The following is an 8,877-nucleotide window of genomic DNA, read 5'->3' as shown; positions in this document are numbered from 1 at the left end:
TCTCTCTCTCTCTTTCTTTCTTTCTTTCTTTCTGTCTTTTGCATGTGGATGTCCAGTTGTTCCACACCCTTTGTTGGAAAGTTTGTCTCCACTCCAATATATTACCTTTGTCCCATTGTCAAAGATCAATTGACTGTATTTATGTGTGTCTGTTTCAGGGCTATCTCTTCTGCTTTATTCTGATCTATTTTTGTATCACTTTGCTAGCGCCACAGCATCTTGATCACAATAGCTTTACAGAACTCCTGAGGTTTTGTTAATTTTAACTCTGCAATTTTGTTCTTCAGTACTATGCTTTTTAGAGTTTGTTGATTGTTTTAAAAATTTTATAACATTTGGAGATATGACTTTTCCACTCTATCTCTTTTTATGTGACAAATCAAAATGCATATTACCTTTAATTGTGATATTTTATATACAAATGTCTTGAAAGTCTTTGGATGTAAGCCTTCTTCTCTAAATCTCTTTAACTCATGTCTCATTAGCTTAAAATCTCTTGAGTTTACTTTATTTTTCCTACTGGGATGACTATGCACACATTGCTGTTTTTAAATAATTTTTATAAGTTTTTAATGCCCCAGTTAGATCATCTGTAAGAGCCACAGGTTTTGGTTTAAAGACTTCTTTATATGGCTGGGGAAGACGAATTTCCCAGAGTTACAAGGTGTGGTTTTTGGCACGTTCAGTAAAAAACAAAACAATAGTAAAAAGGAATTTCTAAGAACATTCTCCTGCCTATGAGTAATCCCAATTTATTTCCTGCTTGGCCTGTCTAAAAGGAATTGATGCTCCTGGGAATCTCCCCGGATTTCGCTGTACCCTGAGGGGGTGGTGCAGTTTGTGAGGAGAGCTGAAAGGAGGAGATGAGCTTGGGTATTACGGAGGAAGAAATTGACAGGTTTGTGACGGAGGCCCATTTTCCCTTTTCCTGCCGTCCTGCGAAGGTTATGGGACCCAGGAATGTGACTGGGGAAATCCGCTAGGCTACAAAATGTCATTACCAGTGGTTAAACACATGCTTGTCTCGAATAGAGTTTTATAGGGTACTGCTACAACTGTTATAAGAAAGAAAATGTTAAATTGTCCATTTTGTGATTGATACTTACTTTTAAGTCAGTGTTTCTAATCTTATTAAAAAATCCTTTGGGAATCTCCTGGCAGCTATGATTGAGTCCCTAGAAAAATACAATTACACACAATTTGGCTTACAATTTTGAGGGATTCAAGCAATCTCTGTACTTCCAAATGGGAACCCACGCTTTAAAATCCTACTTGAGAACTTACATTTTGAAAGGCATGTCTTATCTGTATAAATGCTGCTAAGTCTTATTTCATAGATGTGTACTCTGTTAACCATGACAGTTTGTTTCAATGTCATAAATCCAGAATCAGCAAACTATGACCTAGGTCCTAAGGTGATCCACCAGCTGATTTTATAAATAAGGTTTTATGGCCACACCATTTGCCCATGCATTACCCCTGGCTGCTTTCTTGCCACAAAAGGAAAGTTGAATAGTTGCAGGGGAGATTGCATGGTCTGCAAAACTGAAAACATTTACTTTTTGGACGTTTTTAGAAAAAGCTGGCTGACCCCGGCTATAAAAATGAAATTTGAGAAAATGGATGTTATGCCTTTGTATTTTATGCCTTCCAATAATTACCTATATTTGAGAGATTCTCAAAATCATGTGACCTTGACATTTCTGCAGGAGGATGCTCTATGGTGCTTTTCCTGTTTTCCCAGAGTTTGGTTGAAGTCTCCAAGCTGAAGATGATTTGTGCTCCCTCTCCATATTATGCAGAGAAATACAAAACTCATGCTTACAGCACTTGCAAAAATATAAGTAATTTGTTCTCATGGTCCCCACTTCAAAGAGCTTATCTAAGAAAAGGCTCAACATTAGTTTTATGGGGTAGAAATTTATTTATTCATGTGATTTTGTAAAGTGAAACTTGCTGGGCATTTTTCCTCTGCTGCCATGTGTCAGTGAGATCTTAAGGCCTGTGAGAATCCCAGGGAGAGCTCTGAGGGTTTTTGAATCACCGTGTTTGCTAGCTGGTCACTTGCTGAGCTCAAGGGCCTATGGGCCTGCTCAGTGCTTCCGCTAAAGTGAGGCCTGAGACTGATCTTAGCAGATGTGGAACTGTCTTCTGGTGCAGTGGTCCTAGGGACTGGACCAGTGCCTGTCCCTGTGCTGAAGGTAGAAGGATGCCGGTAGCAGGGAGAAGAGAGAGAGGTCAACAGGTGGCCAAGCAGCTTGAGTTCTCAGAAAGGACCACAAGTTTTTCTGTGTGTAGTGAAAGCCAGGGAAGGGAATAGAGCCCATTTGTCTCAGAAAGACCTGACTCAGGAGGGAGGGTTTCTGGAGCAAAAAGACTTCAGCAACAGGGAACTGAAGGGAGACCACAGGGCAGGAGCCGAGGGCTGGGAAAGGCCAGAGAGCTGGAAGTGCCTTGACCTTGCCAGAGGATCATGGAGAAGGGGAGCCCCTGGGTGAGGAATCAAAAGGACCCTCAACTACACCCAGTGCAGAAGCCAGCCTTGAATGGCTGCCATGACTTGGAGCCTCGGCCAGTGAGACAGGGAGGCCCAGCGTCAGCTGAGTGGGAATTCGTTTCCACTTTCCCTTTCATTCCTTCTCACACAGACTCCCTCTCCCAGTGCCCAGGGGAAGCTCTGGGATATGAAGAGTAGGAAGCCTCATGCGGAAGGGGGTTGAACTACAGCGGGAAGGACCTTTCCCTCCTCACCACGTGTGGGTGGTTACCACCCTTCATCGCCCATGGGTCTTTCACCGCGGAGAGCAGCACCAATTGCCAGGAGATGGGGCAGAGCCACAGAATCCACTCTGCTGGGAAGAATGGTTTCAGGAGGAGAAAGCATGATGAGCCTCTTCACCCAACCTCAATTTGTCAGAGCCACAAGAGTTGCAGCTGGAAGCAGCTTTTGTTTTGATCCTTTGCTGGGTTAAGCCAGTGCTCACCACAGGTTAAGATGCCATACCTCTCACCCCTCACATGAGGATAAGCTGTAAGGACCATGCCTGTGAACTGCAAGGGACAGATAGTTTTGATTAATGATCAAATGAGCTGCACATACCTGCTACTGGACATATGCTTATCATTTCAGCCATCTGCTGGCCTGGCATCTGACCCACACTCAAACTTCAGTGACAAACACAGAGAGCAGAGGCATCAACCGAGGATGGATACAAGTGTGGCATCAGCAGGGAATATACTCTGTTCCTGGCTAGGTTGACTGCTTCATGGAAACAAACTAAGTGGGGTCTGCTTCCCTCTGCAAAATGGCCAGGAAGCCTCCCTTGTTGAGGGGTGATGAGACACTGTGAGTCTTTGCATTAAAAAAATTAATGTGTATTTTATTTATTAATTCTTAACATCTAAGTTATTTAAACATTCTTTATCATGGTTTTACATAATGGATATTCTGATTTATGATATAAAGTGGCTACTATATGGTACTTGTCACTTGGTACAGGCTCAATAACATACTTGTCTGTTCCTCTCCTTCTTATCTCTCTTGTTCAATCCCCAACCAAAGTCAGAGACAGGGAAGATATGTTCAGCCAGTAATACATTTTGAAACTCTCCTATTCTCCAAAGGAAGAAGCTGACATTTCTATCCACAGGAAAGTACACATACATCTTAACAAATTTTACGATCAGGAGGATTGTATATTAAGAACCATTCAGTTGGAAATAGAAGACAGAATTTCAAAAGATGTACTTGATCCCTATGTACTTTTCCTAAACACAGAACTGGAGAAATCATTGATTGTGTAGATCATACATTCTACAGGTGTGTTATCATCCCCAGGAGGCTAAAGTTGATTCTTGGTAGGCAAGAAAGCCCTTAGATTGTGCAGTAGTTTATGGGCCTTCGAATGGCCAAAGCACTCATGCAGATATACGATACATTTATGATACTAAAATTTCATGAGGAGGGTTAAGAAAAAATGTCTTAAAAAGCTCCTTAAGGAAGTGATAATGAAAGCAGCTGAGGGACACTGATGGAGAGGAAGAGTGCACTGGTGACACTGAGCCACACATACATTGTTGAAATGGAGCCCACATGCAAATATTGCAACCTGCACTTCTCTGTCTTCCAGGAATGGGTTAATCAGGGCACAAAAATAGTTGGTCAATTACCTACCTATTGATTGATCCCAAGACTAATCAAAGGAAAGCTTCACCCGGGGGGCCGTGCACTGGGATAAATACAGTGAACACCACAGATAAATGTCTGCCTCCAAGGACATTATACTCCAGCTGGAAATAAGAGGGGAAATAACAAGTAAAATGTCAATTAAAAAATAGAATGCCCTATCCTAGGGAGGTGAGCGGTAAATCTTCTCTGGAGAAGTGACACTTAAGTTGAAGACCAAACAATGAGAAAAAACCAGCTGCAAGATGTGGACTGGGAGAACATCCTGGGCTCAGGGCCTGTGGGATGTCTTGAGGGGCAAGGACCACAGTAGGAGCAGAGCAGAGCCCAATATGGCTGAAGACGGCAGGGAAGGTGCAAATATGAGCTCTGAGGCTGGATAGTTGTGCCAGGTAGAATAGTGTCTTTGCAGAAATTCACCCATCTTGAACTTGTGAATGTGGCCTTGTTTGGAACTAAGATCTCTGCCAATGCCATCAAGCTAAAAAGAGGTGGACTAGAGTGGGACCTAATCCAATGAGTGGTGTTTTTATGAGAAGAGGGAAATTTGGCACAAGAAAGAAGAAAAGGAGGGCAGACATTACAGTAATACACTTGCAAGCCAAGGGATGTCACAAATGCTGGCAATCGAGGAGGCTGAAAGAGGCAGGTAAGGGTTCCCCATCAAGCTGCAGTGGGAACACAGCCCTGCAAAAACATTGGTGTTAGAATTCCAGCTTCCAGAACTGTGAAAGGACACATTTCTGTTGTTTAAGCTTCCAAGTTTGGGGCACTTTGTGTCAGCCCCAGGAAAAGGTGCAGGAGCTACACAGTAGGAGTTCAGTCAGGGCTGACCTTGTGGGCTATGGGAAAAGTTTGGATTTAGTTATACAGGCAAAGAGAAATCAGGTAAGGATTTTCAAATAATGTGGTCCTATGATCTGATTTTCACTTTAACAAGACTATTTGCTGTTGAATGGCAAAGCACTATAAACAGGATATAAAAAACAATGAAGATGCTGGCAGGTCTCTGCCCAGACAAGCCAGTGATGGTGCTCTATTGTGGGTGGGGTGGTGGGGTTAGTGGTGGCTTAATGCAGCTGTGAGACACAGCTTGTAAGTAGGGTAGATGTACCTGTCATGGAAACAATGGACTGTCACAGGCAGCAGTGAACCAGGGCAGCTGGCGATGCTGGGGAGAGTTGGTAGAGTCACAGACAAGGGTGCTCATGGTGGGAGATGGACAGATGGCTGGGGATGAGCTGGGTTGGAGAGTGAAGGTGAAGGAGGGAAGAAGGGTGATTCCTGTGCTTCTGGCTCTAGGTACTGAGCAGATAGTGGTGTCATGAACCAAGCTGGTAGAGACTGGGGTAAAACCAGGCTGGAGGAAGAAGGTCAAGTGTTCTGCATTAGTCTTGTTGATTTTTCAGATGCCAATAAATGTCTGAGTGGAGAGTGTTGCATTTTTTATCCCACTCACCTCTCAATTTCCAATTGGACTAATTCCCCTTCCCCTGTTTTCTTTAGTTTACTGGAGAAAGTAACTTTTCTTTTTGCCCTGACTTATTTATTTTGCATGTTATGTTTGGTGTTCAAGGCTAGGAAGCATCTTTCTTTTCTTCTTAACTTGGAGAAAGACAAACACGTGATGCTCCCCCAAGATATTAGCCCAGGCTCAGCCGGGCATGGTGGTTCACACGTGTATTCCCAGCACCTTAGGAGGCTGAGACAGGTGGATCACTTGAGATGTAAATTTCAAGATCAGCCTGGCCAACATGGGAAAACCTTGCCTCTACTAAAAAAAAAAAAAAAAAAAAAAAAGAAAAAGAAAGAAAAAAAGAAAAAATTAGTCAAGCATGGTGGTAGGCGCCTGTAATCTCAGCTACTCAGTAGGCTGAGGCAGGAGAATCGCTTCAACCTGGGAGGCAGAGCTTGGAGTGAGCCAAGATTGTACCCCTCCACTCTAGCCTGAGCAACAGAGCAAGACACCATCTCCAAAATAAACAAAACAACAACAACAAAACAACAAAAAAAGACATTAGCTCAGGCCCAGCTGCAAGGCCAGGCTTCCTGTAATAAGGCAGGCCTTCAAAGGCGGCAGGAAACTGTGGTGGCTTTGGTCTCGAAAACCTTAACTTCAGCTTATGGCTTGACTTAGCATAGATGATCTGTGTGTGGTTTCACACTTCTGCCCCTCTGTGTGTGGACCGCCTCACACCTGGCTGCTTCCTTTTGCAAGCCAGGATCTCAGCAGAGGATGTCATCAACAGAAACACCCTTTTAGAAGCCTCACAATGCTTGCAAATGTATCTCAAGTCTCTTGTCACAATCAACATTCTTTCATGTAGAGGCAATAAGGAAAAGTTATAGTTTCTAATAAATTGATTTTCCCCAGACACATAATAATCACATAAAATTAAGTCAAACAAACAATGCTACATCTATAATTATTTTTACTGTCTTTGATGAATCTTCCTTTTTTCAAAAGCAGGAACATTTTAGTGCTAATGCATTCTTTAAGTTGCCAGACACCAATTCACATTTTGTGTGACATGACTGAGGGATTTCACCAGGGCAATTGTATGAGTCTGTTCTCACACTGGTAATAAAGGTATATCTGAGAATGGGTAATTTATAATGGAAAGATATTTAATTGAGTCACAGTTCAGCATGGCTTGGGAGGCCTCAGGAAACTTGCAATCATGATGGAAGGGTAAGCAGACACATCCTTCTTCTCATGGTGGCAGGAAGAAGTGCTGACCAAAGTGGGGGAAAGTCCTTTATGAAGCCATCAAATCTCATGAATTTATCACGAGATAAATTCACTATCATTCACTATCACGAGAACAGCATGGGGGTAATCACCCCGGTGATTCAATTACCTGCTACTGGGTCCCTCTGGCAACATGTGGGGATTATGAGAGCTATAATTCAAGATGAGATTTGGGTGGGGACAGAGCCAACCCACGTCAGGAGTTGTCCTCTTTAGTAGTAATTTTTCATGTAAAGAGAAATTTCTAAAAATGTCAGAAAAGTAAGAGTCTTCTCATGGCCTGACCTAGAAGAGCTGATCCAGATTTATTTATGTTGACTTTAACTGGGTCAGTGAACATTCGGGTAAACAGAGTGTTCAGAAGTGTTAGGCCTGATGGCAATTACATAAGCAAAACAGCTGCATCGAAACAAACAAAAATGTTATTTTGGTGTCTGTGAGAACCTGTTGTGCAGTTTGAATTCATTGCACAGGTCATATAATGAGTTGAGAAAACGCTTGATATAAAAGATAATGGGTGGTGTGGGGGCAGGGCAGATACAGGAAAGGCACCAATATCACTAATGAATACCTGCTTGTGTTTGCATTGCCTAACTTGGCCTTCATTTTTCCTAAAGAGTAGCTCATTTGGACAAATGTGCAAACTCTAAAAGTTTGCCAATTCAGGGAAACTAAGAAAAATGGAAAGATTGGTGGAGAAAGGAAATCCGAATCAATTCAACAATATAAAGAGATTGAAAAAAAAGGCAGTAGGCAGTGTGAAAAATAATAAAAGAAAAGAAAAATGTGTGACTCTGGCCATCTCTGCTCAACCTCAGTCACCCTGAGCCTCCTTTTTGAATGTGACATGGGCTCTGGAAACACGAAAATGAAATATGACAAATTGGTACCCTGTGTTTCTTCTGCTTCTGAATGGTACAGGCTTTTTGCTTATGATGGAAATCAGTACATGACAAGAAATCAATCTGTCAATATGTTCTTGTTTTTCTCTACCAGCAAGGAGCTCAGCTTATTTTCAAAAGCCAAAAGGAACATGGGCTGCCTTTTATAATTAAGTCCCTCCAGGAAGCTTAGACTTTGGAAGTCATACTTTCTTGGGGGACAATCATAGCTTCTTAGCGTGTCTGACCTTATAATGCTGGTGAAAGCATAACAACTTTGACGAGATGTGCTTCCTCTGGTGCTGCCAAAGCCGGTCCTGTTGCCCACTGTGGAGATTGAGTCAGGCAGAGGAATCAATAGGACCCCATGCTGTCTAGAGGAACATACGATTCTGCACAATAAGAGGGATTTCAGGGAGGACAGGCCACCTCTTAAACTCTCTTCCAAGGAGGTGTGTGATTGACACCTGGCTTACCTAGACAAATACACCAAGTGACAATTATCAAGTCCCCTGAGAATTTGGGGAGCAGAGGCAAAATGAGGCTGTAATGCTGACTCAATGGCTTATTTTTAAAAATTGTAGCCTTAATCTGTCTTCTGCCTGTAATTCCCCTTCTCCTTGAGTGCCATTCTGTCCTAGACTTCTCATCTTGGAGAAAGGAAAAAAGAATTTATATCAAGCTGCAGGGTATTCTTGCCAGACCTAGTAGACTAAGTGTTCAAAGCTCTTGGACGTGTGTGGAAAAAAAAACCACAAAAACAAACAAACAAACAAAAACCACGAAAAGCAAAACCACAAAACCTCAAGCAATTTGAAATACACAATAAATGAGTGACAATATTTATCTGTTGGAAAAGACCTTTAAATAAAGGCTCAGAGGAAAAAAACAAAGAAAAGTAATCATTTGGTATATTTTCCCAACATATTGCCTTTTTAATTGTCAGTGTATGCATTTTAGCTTTGCCCAAGAAATCTACATCTGTGCTTATTACTGAGGATTGAGCATCCCCAGGAAAGTCTGTTACTATGGCAAACACTTTTATCAGAAGAGGAATG

The 8,877-nt window shown here is 42.3% G+C and overlaps 1 long non-coding RNA gene across 1 annotated transcript; it reads left to right on the top strand.

Moving 5' to 3' along the window:
- Nucleotides 1-153: 153 nt before the first annotated feature.
- LOC116528803 lies at nucleotides 154-3,391 on the top strand. Its single transcript, XR_004259208.1, has 2 exons — nucleotides 154-1,844; nucleotides 3,131-3,391. It is a non-coding gene; the product is annotated as an uncharacterized LOC116528803 (long non-coding RNA).
- The last annotated feature ends 5,486 nt before the right edge of the window (nucleotides 3,392-8,877 follow it).

The sequence above is a fragment of the Sapajus apella genome, unplaced genomic scaffold, assembly GCF_009761245.1.
Source record: "Sapajus apella isolate SASKATOON/1434 unplaced genomic scaffold, GSC_monkey_1.0 scaffold60, whole genome shotgun sequence".
In the NCBI taxonomy this organism is placed as follows: Eukaryota; Metazoa; Chordata; class Mammalia; order Primates; family Cebidae; genus Sapajus; species Sapajus apella.
This window is presented reverse-complemented; position numbering and strand designations above follow the sequence as displayed.